General features: G+C 46.1%; 1 long non-coding RNA gene across 1 annotated transcript; it reads right to left on the reverse strand.

Annotated features, from left to right (window-relative positions):
* Positions 1 to 4499: 4499 nt before the first annotated feature.
* On the reverse strand, positions 4500 to 15309 carry LOC144119716 (uncharacterized). Its single transcript, XR_013312406.1, has 4 exons — positions 15249 to 15309; positions 12605 to 12689; positions 10947 to 11020; positions 4500 to 4884 (listed from the first exon to the last, which is right to left on the reverse strand). It is a non-coding gene; the product is annotated as an uncharacterized LOC144119716 (long non-coding RNA).
* Between the last annotated feature and the right edge of the window lie 736 nt (positions 15310 to 16045).

Here is a 16045-nt window from a genome sequence, read left to right on the forward strand (position 1 = left end):
AGGCTGTCTGGCGCTGCCCTCACCTTTGCTAGGACCATATATCTTATGATAGGCCGGCTGACACGTGTCTGAGCAGTCATATACGCATCACGCACAGTGTGAGCCTTCGCATTCCTGGTGTCGTGTACAATTCTTCCCGCGTGACGAATTCTGTAAGAGACACAATACTTGACGATGTTCATAGCAGGATCACGAATTTCATCTGAAGTTGCTGGAGTGACAATACCTCGCTCACACGGCTTTTAGTGGCCACGTATAGTATCTGGGGCTTATTACACCGCCTCCTCGTCGTGTTTGTCATGCATTGCAGTCTCTATTATGTTTCTTTTTCTTTGGAGGCCGGGCGGAGCTGGTGCGTCGCGCGGTGCTTGGGCAGCCACGTTCCAAGGCTGGGTTCGCCTGTCCTTCTATGTCCGTCTGCCGCCAGCTGCTAGCTCTCCACTACCGTCTCCGTTTGTTGCGGGGGAATGATTGCTCGGCGCAGGCACTCACCTCCTATTTTTTTTTTTTTTGCGCATGCCTCTGGGAATTCATCCTTGATGCACCACTTAAATCAGGGTCTGCAGGCTTTCAGTATTCCTGTGTTCTGGGCAACAGTAATGGTCTTCTATCCGCACGCCAGTTACGTCATACCTGGCTTGGATGTTCAAACAAACCGAGTTGGGCAGTCCATGGGCGCGTTGCTTCTACTTCTGGGGCCTCCAGAACGAAGACGGCGGGCTTCAACGAAGACGTCTGCTTCGTGGTTATCGCTAAACGGCGGCCTTCCTGCCGAGTCATTTGCGTGATTTCATCTCGCGTTTGGAATGAAGAGTTTCGCCTACGCGAGTCCACCTGGTACGCGGGGGTGTTCTACGGACAACGCAGTATCATAACTGCCCTTTCCAGGAGTCAAACCACCACGTGGTACAAGAATGTGTCGTGGGACGTGTTTTTTGAAGAGCGGTGCATTCCGGAATCGTTCTCTTCGCGGCCACTTTGCGTGTCTGGTGATACTTGCAGATGTTTTTTGCGCTCTGGCGCAATCGCTGTGAGGCTGTTCCGTCAGAAGCCCGTCGCCATGCTGTTTTGTCGGTCATGGGGCTCCTTCGTGTGGAGTTCTTAAGCTTCCATTCGGAAGAGCTCTTTTTTCATGGGGAGGTAAAGTTCCTTCGGCACTGGTCCGGCTCTTTCGCGTCCGTTTCGGACGGGCGTGTAAGGGTTGTTCTTCGGCTAGCCTGATCGTAATTCTCGTGCATTATCTCTTTTGCGATCACACACTGTACGTCAACAACACAGCCACTCACATGTTCTCACTACACACACACACACACACACACACACACACACACACACACACACACACACACACACACACACACACACATATATATATATATATATATATATATATATATATATATATATATATATATATATATATATATATATATATATATATATATATATATATATATATATTCATCCATCTAAACACAATAAATATCTTTTTGCTGTCAGTCGCTGCACATGTATTCATTACTAAGGTGTATTCACTCTATATACCGTCATGTTTATCACTGCTCTCTTCATTGTGCGCTATGTCGGCCTTCTAAGAATGTGGTGACCATTAGGAAGGCTGGTCCAGGAATTTCTGCAACTTGTCCCCCCCCCACTCCTCATATCATTCTAAGGAACGGAAGCCATATCCCTAGCGAAGCAGGGACGGTTGTCGCAGACTGACCATGGCCGTCTCTGCCTGAGCTACACACATCCGCAGTAACGGAGCTGGTTTTGCGCACCCAAAATCCACAGCCCATTGCTAATCAAGCACAATGAGTCACCGCGCACCCAGTGTGCTCAGCCTACTGCTGATCGGGCAGTACAGGGACTTCCGCTTTTATGTGCCGGATATAAAAAATTCCTCTGTCCAAATTACTGGCCCAATCGAGAGCACAGTTCACAAGGTAAAATATTATTGCCTATGTTGTTTGACAACCAAATAAACGTCGGTACATATCTGAATTTGGTGGAATTAACGAGAAACTGCTTTCGGTTACGGGTACATTTTTTTGCAGATGCGAGCCAAGCATCCCGTCTCACAGGCTGTGCCATCTGCCGGATGAACATGCAACTCACAAGCGATTTCTTAGCAGTGATTAGTGTGTGCAGTGCTTTCGATGTCACATTATCAGTGCGGTATTTAGTAGCAGAAACAGTGATTTTCCTTGTGATATTAATTACGGCGGGCAGACGAACCCCATCTTCGAAGAGAGCGCGCTTCTCGCATCCACCGAGCTGATCGAATTCGTTCGCCTTGCCGTCCGGCAGATCGCGCAGCCAGTGGGACCGGCTGCTTGGCTCGCGTCTGCAAAAACTGCACTCGTAGCCGAAAACAGTTTCTCGCTGATTCCACCAAACACTGACAAGTACCGATATTTATTTAGATCTCAAACAACTTAGGCCTTAACATTCTACCTTGTGAGTGGTGTTTGCTCTCTATTAGGCCAGTATTTTGCGCACGGAATTTTTTTTAAATCCAGCACATAAAACCATCAGTCCCTGTACATCAGCAAACCGATCAAAGTCGAAGACGAGCAAGTAATTGCAATGCTGAAGACATTCGTGAACACCATGCGTGTGCTACTTACCAGCTTGCATACGCCAGCTGCACAGAATGCACAGGATGCACTGCAGGCGCTGGGTATCATCAATCCAGTCCTCGCAGATCGCTGGTAGCTGGCACAAAGCATCCTCTAGCCTCATCGTTCCGAGAAGTCGGTTTGTCTTACGTTGTCATCCACATTATCAGCCACAACGGCAAGCAGCCTTTCTTCATAGTGGAACGTCTGCACTGCCTGATTGCATTGTGTTAGTGATGGAGGACGGTGTTTTACTCAGGTTACAGCGCTCGGCTGACGTCAAGGTGTGCAGGATACAGCTGCGGTAGCCTGTGACTTTCAGCACTTATGTCATTGTCTGTCGTACCTGCAACGAACTGCATTGCACTACTTCTCCTTATAATTTTACGCCCGCCTCATCTCTCTCCGCCAGTGCAGGATAGCCAAACAGAACATTCTTCTGGTTAATCTCCCTGCCTTTCTTCTGCCACTTTTCTCTCTATATATGTGTATAATTTTCATGACTACGGACTAGCACGTAAATAGGGACCCATTATGTGTTGTGTGATATTCTCGTGTTCTCAGTTTGGACATAACTGCACCGCAAAAAAGACAACCGCATATTGAAGAAAACCCTCATGACATGGACTTCCGTGTCTTGGGTGTTTTCTTTCCTGTGTGTGTGTCTTATTTCGCGTTGCAGTTATCTCCAAGCTAAGCAACCAACTCTCCCAAGAGATCGTGTTCTCAGGTCTGACTTCGGAAATGTTCGATGTTCCCTGTTCTCTACTTTCCTCGTTTCTGTGTCTGGTTACCGCTCGTTCCCGTTGTCAATGTCAAACTTTTTCTAACCACTAGTGGGACTCATGTGCGCTGGATGTCGGTTCTGTAGAACGCTGAAAAAGACTTGATATTGTAAGTAAACTGTCTGCATTTGGCGAATGTACAGTCCTGGTCAAAAATATACAGCCCAAGGGGTTTGCTTCCAAGGCATGTGGCGAGACTCTTTGGCATATTTGACAGTCCAATGCTTGGGATGATTGTAGACTTAAATTCCGCCTGCCTTCGTCAGATTAGAGTGCCTGAGTATTCAAGAGGAAGCGCACTGCGGGGCTCAGAAGCGGACCTCTTGGGCTGTATACTTTTGAAAAAAAAAAAACTGTACGTTGTGGGGCGTACTTCTGCCCGCAGGCTATTCTGTTGAACTTGGATAGCTTAATCTGACCAAATTTTCGATTTACAGAAATCCAACACTGTGAAGACTTTTGGCAGTGATGGTACTCGGGGCAGCTTTTCGATATATACACACAAAGGCTTCCCGTCTAGGTTTCACTGTGAAAAAAGATAAAATCAAAAATGAATTGAAGCACACATCACGTTACGCTACCTTTATAGGCTATGGAACGTGTGCTTTGGACAATCCTACAGGGCTCGAATCTTGTCACTTGTGTTAACTGGTGGTTAGCAATATGAGACTAGAATTTATACGCCATTTGAGAGCATCTGGTCTCGAAATGCTTTCTTAGCCGCCCGGACACTGGAAGCATGCACTAATCAAAAGTGCGGTTTACCCACTAAAAAACAGCAGTTAGTAGATTACTGAAAAGCTGTCTCGCAGACTGCGTTTTTTCCCTAAATATCATACCGCTATTAGGTCCGCTTCAGGAGGGTGGCATTGTTTGCCATTTATCTCTTTTGGGGAAAAGATTTCTCAACACACTCAAACCCGGCTGCTTGCGTGAAGTATGCGATGAGTTTGACTGAGTCTTCTGTAGAGGCATTACACATTTTTGCGTACCCAGTGCCTTTCTCTTGAAAATGAGTTTGTGCCACTAAATCATCGCCCCAGTTTTATGCTGTTTTTCTAAGACTGGTTAGAAATATGTCAGCCATAGGTTTTATTACCTTGCTGGTTGCCGTATGCGTCCATGTGTGAACAAGTTCCATTCATTTCAATAATTTTTTCGCCGCCATTGTTTCTTGTTGGAAGCTTTTAACTCTTCTTCAATGACATCGTTTATTGGCAGCGCTTTTATTTCTTTCCTCCGGTTGCCACGTATCAGCCGCTTCCACCAGCCACCGTCGTCGCGTTGGTAGAGGCAGGAGCCGCTGTTGTTGCGTTAGTAGAAGCAGCTGCAGCCGTGGTCGCGTTAGTCGAACCAGCTGCAGCTGTGGTCGCGTTAGTCGAAGCAGGAGGCGCCGTGGTCGCGTTAGTTGATGGGCGTGCAGTCGTTGCGGGCGCCGTGGTTGGTGGTTGCGGGAACAGCAAGCCGAAGAGAGACGACTAATAAACAAAAAAGGTTGCGTAAAGATCTCGTTATGTTCAACTAGTTGCAGTCAGTCAATAAAGCCATTGAATTCAACTAGAGCTTCAGCGACATGCAAAACATGGCTTTAAAGCGGTTCATCATCGCAGAAAACTATTAAAGCCTCGCAAGAGATCCACAGGACACAAGTGCTCGAAGGGGTACCCACATTCAGCGCACGTTCAGTAAAATGAATGACAGCAGTAGGGACATCTGTTGTCCGCAAAAACACTATATCTAGCAACAAAATAATGAATGCAGATTACATAGCATTGCGCATAGCCTTTGCCAAAAGTAACCATCCTGTGCTCACCACATACCACTTCCTAACTCAACAGCAAATATTCGCGATATATGAAGCCTATCGATCGCGGCTTCGCCGGTTAGTGGCATGATTCGTTTTGTCCGCGATCAGGGCAGTCTGGTTACGTTTAGAAAGCACGGTGCATGGGACTATTGGGAGCATTATGTTCAGCAGATTTTGTTCGAAAGCACTTAAAGCTGATATTGGTCAAACCAGGTCCACTGAACAAGAATTACTGATAGTGCCAGCGCCTACCTTTTTTTCTAAGTCTTGTTTTCCTCGAAAGGGAAGCGGCGCCTGCCTTTCGGACAACCTGAGAAGCTAGTCGGTCTATAATGCTGCAGTAGAAATTTTGTCACAGGCTTCCTACGTTTTTTTTTTAAGTTTCTCACTAAGCCGTTCATGCTGTGTTTTTATGCAATGAATAAGTGAGGATGAAAACCAAGAAACCTGGTCAATAGTTGCAGGCCTATAAAAGAGAATGATTCAAAAGACAACTTATTATTTCAATAAGCGTATTCATATACAACATGAAGAGCAAAACCGCGAAACAGGACGGGACTGAGGCAGGCGACAACACAGGGCGGTACTGACAGCTGAACATTTATAGAAACACAGCAGAGCTTATATGGATCAGTCGCGCGTGTAATCTGGAAAGCAATCATAAATCATAAAAAGAAGATGAAGCATGTAGAAACAGTTCAATGGAAACCATGACGAAAACATTCAGTGCGGCGAAAGGAATGAAACCGAGCAAGAATGATACAACTAACCTGCGCAAAACAAAGCAAAAAACAACCTAGTGAAACGCTGACAAAAATGCTAACTCTTTCTGAGAAATAGACACAGCAGGCGTGCTGGCACACTTATCTGGCTCTGATTCCAGGATGGCAACAGCCTCGACAATTTCCCTTTCCAACTGCCCTTTTCTTCTTCCTATGATCTCTGTGCAATTAAGCTTAAGATAGCAGCCCTTACAACTGCGACAATGAACGGGCAGGGCAGGTCCTTCGGGCCTACTCAAGGAGCGCGCATGCTCTTGCAGACGAATGTTTAAACATCTGCCAGTTTGTCCGATATAAAATCGACCACAGCTGAGGGGAATCTTATAAACCACCCCCGTCGCGCATGAGACATACTTCTTCGAATGCCTCATGCCGCAAACTACATGCGTTGAAGTCTGCTTCCTCACCAAATTGAAGAGTTTTGAGAGCTTGCAGGGCGCAGACATGACCACGTCAACGCCATATCTGCCTCTTTTCTTCTTAAGATTGTGGGAAATACTGTGAAGATATGGTACGACAACACACTTATTTCGACTAGGTGGCTCATGGGAAAAGGTGTCTTCTTTTGCCGTCTGGCGAAGCTTTTTGAGCAGCGATTCGGCCACAGATCTTAAAAGGGAGCTTGGAAAACCCGCCTTTTCGAGTCGCTCGAGTTGAAGAAGAAAACTGAGCTGCACTTTGTGATGGCATGATTTCAAAAGCGCAGACCTGAAACAAGAAGAAGCCAAGGCCCGTTTAACGAGCTTTGAATGGGATGAGTCGAAGGGCAATAAAGCTTTCTTCGATCTCGGCTGAAAAGCCCAGCATACATGGTCATGTTGATTCAAATCTAATTTTAAGTGCAATAACTGGATATATCCATCTTGCGGAAGCTCAAGGGTAAAATTTAGACAATGTGAATATCCAGAGAACACAGCCAAAAGCTCATCTGCTACGTCAGCTAATACATCATTAGGTGAAAGCTTTAAAAGGAGAAGAAAATCATCTACGTATCTAAAAACGTAGAAATGAAGGCATGGGTCAACTTGCGTTTCAGCACTCGATCTAAATTGGCCAGAAAGATTTCGCACAACAGTGGGGCAACGCTGGAACCAATACAGATTCCTTTCTTTTGAACATAGTGCTTACCATCAAAAGAGACAATGATTGAAGTTAAATAGAACCTGAGCGGCTCCAAGAAGGAATCCACAGACACACCACAGGAGTTCTGGAAGTCAACCACGTCACCAGCTTCGATGAGCTCCCTTACAACACTGAAAAGTTCTCCATGCGAAACAGAATAAAATAACTCTTCGACATCAACGAACACCGCACAATTAGCACCAGGGACGGCTGCTTTTAGCAATTCAACCAAATGATGAGATCCGTCAATATTGAAAGGGTCGTCAGGCTTTAGGTTTTAAGATGGGTTTGCAGAAACCTGCTGACTTCACCCTGCCAACTTCCTCTCTCTGTAACAATCGCCCTGAACGGACAGACATTCTTATGGGTCTTTGACAGAGAGAGGAAGTTGGCAGGGCGAAGTCAGCAGGTTTCTGCAAACCCATCTTAAAAACCTAAAGCCTGAAGACCCTTTCAAGATTGACGGATCTCATCATTTGGTTGAATTGCTAAAAGCAGCCGTCCCTGGTGCTAATTGTGCGGTGTTCGTTGATGTCGAAGAGTTATTTTATTCCGTTCCGCATGGAGAACTTTTCAGTGTTGTAAGGGAGCTCATCGAAGCTGGTGACGTGGTTGACTTCCAGAACTCCTGTGGTGTGTCTGTGGATTCCTTCTTGGAGCTGCTCAGGTTTTATTTAACTTCAATCATTGTCTCTTTTGATGGTAAGCACTACGTTCAAAAGAAAGGAATCTGTATTGGTTCCAGCGTTGCCCCACTGTTGTGCGAAATCTTTCTGGCCAATTTAGATCGAGTGCTGAAACGCAAGTTGACCCATGCCTTCATTTCTACGTTTTTAGATACGCAGATAATTTTCTTCTCCTTTTAAAGCTTTCACCTAATGATGTATTTGCTGACGTAGCAGATGAGCTTCTGGCTGTGTTCTCTGGATGTTCACATTCTCTAAATTTTACTCTTGAGCTTGCGCAAGATGGATATATCCAGTTTTTAGACTTAAAATTAGATTTTAATCAACATGACCATGTCTGCTGGGCTTTTCAGCCGAGATCGAAGAAAGCTTTATTGCCCCTCGACTCATCCCATTCAAAGCTCGTTAAACGGGCCTTGGCTTCTTCTTGTTTTAGGTCTGCGCTTTTGAAATCATGCCATCGCAAAGTGAAGCTCAGTTTTCTTCTTCAACTTGAGCGACTCGAAAAGGCGGGTTTTCCAAGCTCCCTTTTAATATCTGTGGCCGAATCGCTCCTCAAAAAGCTTCGCCAGACGGCAAAAGAAGACACCTTTTCCCATGAGCCACCTAGTCGAAATAATTGTGTTGTCGTACCATATCTTCGCAGTATTTCGCACAATCTTAAGAAGATCTCAGGCAGATATGGCGTTGACGTGGTCATGTCTGCGCCCTGCAAGCTCTCAAATCTCTTCAATTTGGTGAGGAAGCAGACTTCAACGCATGTAGTTTGCGGCATGAGGCATTCGAAGAAGTATGTCTCATCCACGACGGGGGTGGTTTATAAGATTCCCTTCATCTGTGGCCGATTTTATATCGGACAAACTGGCAGATGTTTAAACATTCGTCTGCAAGAGCATGCGCGCTCCTTGAGTAGGCCCGGAGGACCTGCCCTGCCCGTTCATTGTCGCAGTTGTAAGGGCTGCTATCCAAAGCTTAATTGTGCAGAGATCATAGGAAGAAGAAAGGGGCAGTTGGAAAGGGAAATTGTCGAGGCTGTTTCCATCCTGGAATCGGAGCCAGATAAGTATGTCAGCACGCCTGCTGTGTCTACTTTTCAGAAAGTGTTAGCATTTTTGTCAGCGTTTCACTAGGTTGTTTTTTTTTTGCTTGGTTTTGCGCAGGTTAGTTATACCATTCTTGCTCGGTTTCATTCCTTTCGCCGCACTGAATGTTTTCGTATGGTTTCCATTGAACTGTTTCTACATGCTTCATCTTCTTTTTATGATTTATGATTGCTTTCCAGATACACGCGCGACTGATCCTTATAAGCTCTGCTGTGTTTCAATAAATGTTCAGCTGTCAGTACAACCCTGTGTTCTCGCCTGCCTCAGACCCGTCCTGTTTTGCGGTTTTGCTCTTCCTGATGTCATACCAACTGGCCTACACCAAAGTCCTTCTAAGTAAAATTCATATACACATTGCAAATTGAAGTGAATGAACAGAGAGGGGAAGGAATATGAGGGCCTCGTTATGACATATTTGAAGGAAGCCACTAGTGAACGGAACTAAAATAATGGAATCTTTTCTCTCATTTTATAACTTATTGGTTTGAACAGTTGGATAATCATGGTTCAATTATATTATCGCTGAAAGTTAACTGATTAGACAGCACAAGGAAAAATCACCGACGATTGATATTCTTCCTAATGGCGAATTTTAGCGCAGCTCTGCAGGTGTTTTGATGTTGCGTGTGCTTCTTCGAAGCTTGAACTACGGCAAAGTCTTGCCCACGCTGCTAAACATCCTTCTGATAAAAGGCGCGCCTCACCTGTTTGTCACTTCGCGCCAATGCAGGTGCGTACACACACACACAGCGTCCGCACTACAAACGCTGTCTCATCCTCCCGCCGAGGCTCGCGTAACCATTGGTGTGGCAAGGAATGACAATTCCACAGGTTTCTTGCTTCTTCTCGTCGAAACAGAGCCGCCTCGCGCGCGAAAAGTGGAGAGGACATTACACAAAGCAGAGGAGGTGACGTACTCTCTATGGGTAAATAGGAGTTGTTTCTCTAAGCTTCAGGGTCTTTCTGCGGTATACGCAGGCGCGATTCCTTTCGCGCCGCGCGGGGTTTCAGCGATTTACGGCGCGCGCGACTCTGGAACCATCTATGAGAGTGTTGGCAGTCTATGCGCCGCGCGGCACGCACGTGTTTGTGTTTACATTCGGTGCCTGGTTGCACCGACGGGGACGGGGACGGTGAGGGATGTCGCTCAACCCACGAACGGGCGCCGCTGCGCTCTCGAAACAACCATATGTCACCGGTAGGATTCGAACCCAGTTGCTCACTTGATAGACCACGGGACGCAACATTCGAAGGTCGTGGGTTCGGACTCCACCAGCGGGATACGGTTGTTTTTTCTGCTTTCTATCAAGTTATCTTTCAGAAATGAAATAATTTATTATAATTATTTCATTAATTAAGCCTGCAAATATATAAAATAATAAACATTCGTCGATGCTACTTGGTTTCGGCTGCTGTTGGCTTCCTTCATATTTTATATTTCATAACGAGCCCGTCAGTTTCCTTCCCTTGTCTGCTTAATATCTTGACGAGATCGTACTCGCGCATTTTCCGCCATTTCCTTTCGATAGCGTTAGACGCGAGGCTCGCGGTAATACAGGGCGTACTATGTCCGCCAATATGGACGAGGGTGGCGCTGGCGAATACTCTCAAGGTTACTTGCACGCAACACAAATACCCCCGAAAGCAGAAGATTGGACAGCAGCCTCGGTTGCTCACTGGATAGAGGCCCGAATGCGAAATTCGGAGGTCGTGTATGCGCATCCAACCGATGGCAGGAGTTTGTTTTGCGTCTGGTTTCTAAGCAGTTTTCATTGAACGATAAAATAATTACACAAATATTTTTTCATTAATTAAGCCCGCAACCTATAAAATAAGAGAACACATACCCTATGCCACTTAGTTTCGCAGACAGCTGGCTTTCTTCATATAAAATGAAAAAATGAATTGTGATTGTACACCGATATATAGATAAAATGTAATACGCTGCCTCCACCCGCCCAAATATGCGAGTACACCTACTTCCTTTCAAACTGTACCGCGCAACGTTGGCAAGTTCATGAACACTCAAAAACAACTTACAAAGAAATTGAAGAAAGGGCACAAGAACCCGGTGCATTGTGTGGAACCCGAAATCGGCTGTTGAGCTGCTTGAGCTGCAAATGAAGGAACGGTTATTCGAAGCGCTATGATATATAACTTTATCTCTAGTGAATTCATTTTATTCGATGTTGCCTCCCCCCTCTCCCCTCAAAATAAAAAAAAAACTCGTTGTTCGCGCTGTCAAGGCACTCGAAACAACATAAGACGTTACTAGAGCGCAAATACGCCGCAGGCATAGCAAATGTGTAACTCCAAGCAGGCAGCACAAGGGAACAAAACGACTTTCATTTGGTGCTGAAAGTTGTGTATTCAAAACATGTCCCACATCTTATCTTATTTTTTATGAACGCTGGCCCTTTAATATCAAGACACACAGTGGAACTTCAGTGTTTCTGATCAACATTGGAGCTCACATATTGAACCAACGGTGCTTTATCTTTCACAGTGCCCACTGCTGAGGCCCTTAAAGGGTTGCCATCATTGTTGTGAACAGCTTTTTCATTTTACACAGCCTTTTTGCTATGAATGTTTCCGCGCAGTGAATATCGCTCGCGTGCAACAGTGATCGATCGGCAGCTAGCGGTATCCGAACATGATTCCCTTCAATATTCTACTTAGGGATTCGCTGTTCTTCCAGCAGGTTCTGAAAAAAACATGCAACACGCAAAAGTCCCTGAACTCCAAACAGGTCATTAGGTCGGTTGATTCCCGTGAGCCCGACGCTTGCACTGTATCAAACGTCATTTTACGGCGTCCGAATTCGGTTGAACATCTGAGAGTGCTGAATTGTGCATGAACACAGGAGCTCCGGTAGCACGTGCTCAATGCCAGTGCCAGTTTTCAGACAGGCCTCCTTGATCACCGGCTCGACAATACACTGTGCAACTACGGAAATAGCAGAAATATTCGGCTGAGAGCCTTATTATCCAATATTCGATAAAATGACAGGTACACTTCCACAAACCCCCCCACGCCTCCCCTTACCGAGCGTATGCAAGGCTTGAGTCTTTGTGAAAAAATTATGCAAGGCCACTGCCTGGATTTGTAGCATATGTAAACTTTTTGTCACAACAGCACAGATATTATATTTCAAGAAGTTTTGTGTAACATTAATTTTTGCGAAGCCCTGCAAACATTGTAAAGCCTTAGCGTGTGAATAGTTTTATCAGGAAAAGTATTTTTCAGAGTAAAGCAGCTACATAAACAGCACAAAGTTTTAAAAAAGATTTGAAATAGTTGGCGATAGGCACGACTCATCTCAAATTTCGCAATATTACACAAGTATTTTTTTTCATGGGTGCTAAATTGCTAATATACCATGCGAGAAAAACACTTCTTCAGCAACCGCTTCGAAAGGGTCCGTGATAATTACTGACCCCTGTTTCTGCGCTGTACAAATTGCTTCCTCTTACTGGTCTATAAAAGGTTCTGTGCCCTGCGCCGTTAAATTTCTAAACTTCCATGTTTCCTTCTCTTGCTTCATATTGTGGATTTATTGTGTGCAATTTCAATGACTTAATCTACTGTCGGAGATTCAGGTTTTCACAATGAGCTTTTCACGCCTGAAAACTTAAGCTCGATTCATTCCTCATGTGGTACAATGAAATTAGAGAAGAGGTCATTCTAAAACTACTTACCTAAAGTCAGTGAAGCTAACCAGAAAATCAGGACGCAAGAGGCCTTCATCTTCGTCTTCGTTCCCGTCGTAGTGGCAAAGGGCAGCTTAGATTTGAAGGACGCTGCCGGTACTACTGTTTTATAGGCAAGAGTAGAGGTTGAAGGATACATAAGTTTGCACCCGACCGGTAGACAAGCGGAGGTGATGTTTCCTAACAATATCAGGCCCAGCCACAGCAAAAACAAAAAAAAAGGATAACTGTTTTTTCTATACCTGTGCCGGATGCTCCCGAGATTAAGTACTTGATAGCAAACTGCAAAAGAGCAGTCAGCCGTTGTGCCAGAGGCAAGTCGTGAAATATAGTACACACCGCTAGTTGATGTGGCATTCATTTTGCTTAAATTACTCTGGCGGCGCGGTGTGTGTGTGTCGTAGTACGACGATGCAGAGCGCAAGCCTTTCTAGTTAACGGGCAGGATATTCAACGCCTATAGACAAATCAAATGCTAAAAGGCCGCATGACAGGCCCTGCGCTCAAATACAGCATGTGCCCACTATTTTCATTTATTTTTGTATACTTCAATACGGTATCGCAGTACAAAGTAGCCCACCTGCTGCGTCCTACACCGCTTTTTACCAACGTACACGGATGTCCCTATGCTGCCACAAGTTTAGTTGTTGGATCACAAACGTTTTTAACGCGAAAGCATTAAGGAGCTCGTGTCGTACAAAACACAATGTCGGCTTTGTTGGCGTTGTCGTCGCCGTTGTAACACGAGAACCTCCAGATAAGAAACCTTGTGAAGTTACGGAGAGTAGAACTCGTCTTTCCGTTTGCGAGGCTAGCACGCGTAGAACACGCTACGAAGGCTGGTTGGCTCGAACTGAAAAGTGGAGCCAGAGAATGCGTTGTGGTCTTTGACCTCGTGAAGTGCCTATGTTTACTGATGCTTACATGAATAATTATGGGTATGCGAGCTTTGAAACGAGACTCGATAAGAATCGTGTTTTCTCTATAAATCATTTCAATCTACTGCCATCAGCTGTGGCCACGTAGCTCCATTAATGTTGTAGAGATGAAAGTAAATGTTAATAGTTTGCGCTTAGGTACGATTGGTGCTATTACGACCGTGTTCGGTTCGAGTTTGGGTTTATGGAGTTCTACGTTCAGCCCTCCGTGGTGTCTCAGCGGGTAGGGCGCTCGGCTACTGATCCGGAGTACCCGGGTTTGAACCCGAGCGTGGTGTCAGCGTTTCGATGGAGGCGAAACCCGAAGGCACCCGTGTGCTGTGCGATGTCTAGTGCATGTGGTCGACCACCTTCCCCTGGTGGTCGAAATTCTTCCTGAGCCCTCCAATACGGCACCACTTTCTTCCTTTCTTCTCTCAGTCCCTCCTTCATCCCTTCTCTTACGGCGCGGTTCAGGTGTCCACCGAGATATGTGAGACAGTTACTGCGCAATTTCGTTTTCCCATAAACCAATTTTCATTGCAATTTTCCTACGTTCCAGAGCGACTCAGGCTATGCGGGACGTCGCAGTGGAGAGCTTCGGTAAATTCGGTGACCTGGGGTTCTGTAACATGCGCTGACACCGCACAGAGGTTGTGGATTTGAATTTGGGGGACTGACAGGCGAAACTTTCAAGATGTCAACTGGTCCGAATGCGGAGTACGGTGATAACACGATGATATCGCCCCTGCGGGCGGCAGCGTGAGTGCACCCTTCGCGACCTCTTCGGGTTTCACACGGGTAGGCAGCGGCGACCGGAGCTGTGCGCGTCATGTTTTGTGCGGGTGTCTACCATTGCGATATCATGGAACTCGTAGCGCCCGAGCGCCTGTGATGCACGCGTCGGTATGCTGTTGTGGTCAACGATTGCGACGCCGACAGAGAAGCAGACCTCCATTACGGCCCCTCGTTCTGTCTTTTCTCTTTCACTCCAAACTTCCTCCCTCTGATGTGCGACTTCATCACTGTGTTCGAGCATTTTGTACAGACCACAGGTATCCAATGTGCACCGGGCAAATCGGGAAACATCTGCATTCAAGGTCCCCGCTATCGTTCAATAGGCCCAATCATGCCCGAAATTCACAACCACCCTATGGAAGAGAAATCACGCATTCGAGTGCTTCGACTCTGGGTCCAGCATGACGGCAAGCCCAACGACGCTATTGCCGCTCTACCAACGTGCGCGCTCAATATCGCACGTATGGTACGACGTATTGCTGGACATCGCAAGGATAAGCCTTTCATGCATTGTGCTGAAAATAGTTGTCTCCTTACTCCCCAATTCATGTGTTCTGGGCCGTGAATTTTTACTAAGACCGCTGAAATGGAGCCCAAAAATGTAACTCACGAAAGTGCAAATGCAGCGATAAGTGCTGAGAGCACTAGCCAGCACCGTATGTTCTGCTCTTGAGCGAATGTATTCGTACCTGGCTTCTAAGTGCGGATACAAAGATGTGAAAAGGGTCCATCTCTGTTTTCGCGTGGTTCCTTGCGCTATAGGCGTCTGCCCTGCTTGTCCTGAATGCCAACAAAACATCTGTGTTGTGTTTAAATTCCCGCTTGCGGAGGCGCCATTCTTAACCCCCTCCCCCCCCCCCCCCTCCCCCGCCCTGCGTACGTGGCAGTGTGCAAAAGCCACCTGCGGCGTCTCTAACGTTGCTCTATGCTAGACATTTTCTTCAGCGTCACATAAAGGCACCTAAGGATTTCAGGCATCTCTTAAATCTTCTGCATTGCATACTCACATGGCCCATAGAGACCGCCTTTTTCTGAGAGCACCTGTTACCTACCACATATCATCGCGTAGACTCGCGACTACATCTCACTTATTTCTCATTTCTTGAAAGTGAAAACTGGTTATTGTGGAACTGAAACGGGGCAATATCTGTCTCACATCTCGGCGGACACCTTTACCGCACCCTAAGGGAAGGGATAAAGGAGGGAGCGAAAAAAGAAAGGAAGAAAAAGGTGCCGAAGTGGGAGGGCCCCGGAATAATTTTGACCACCTGGGGATATTTAACGTGCACTAACATTGCACGGAACACGGGCACCTTTTGCGTTTCGCCTCCATTGAGACGCTGCCGCCGCGTTCGGGTTCGAACCCGGGAACTCCGGATCAATAGCCGAACGCAATAACCACTGAGCCACCGCGGTGGGTTTTAAATTATTTAAGTTTTTTGGATAATACAAAAAAAATGAGGACGGCAAGAAACCACCAGTGTTCCACCACTGCTTTACGAGCCTGGGCGTCCCTGAGTAATGACAAGCAAGAAAATACACCAAAGGTTTCAACAATGATTCAGGTACAAACAATCAAGAGCATAGATTACAACAGCACTATACAAAACTCGGCTTCACGAAATGTAAAGGCGAATGTCTCATGGAATACTTGTTAACACAACAAAGCTACGCGGCAATCCGAACTTCAAGCCTGCTGCTTTTCCACAAAAAG

This window comes from Amblyomma americanum, chromosome 2 (genome assembly GCF_052857255.1).
Source record: "Amblyomma americanum isolate KBUSLIRL-KWMA chromosome 2, ASM5285725v1, whole genome shotgun sequence".
Lineage (NCBI taxonomy): Eukaryota > Metazoa > Arthropoda > Arachnida > Ixodida > Ixodidae > Amblyomma > Amblyomma americanum.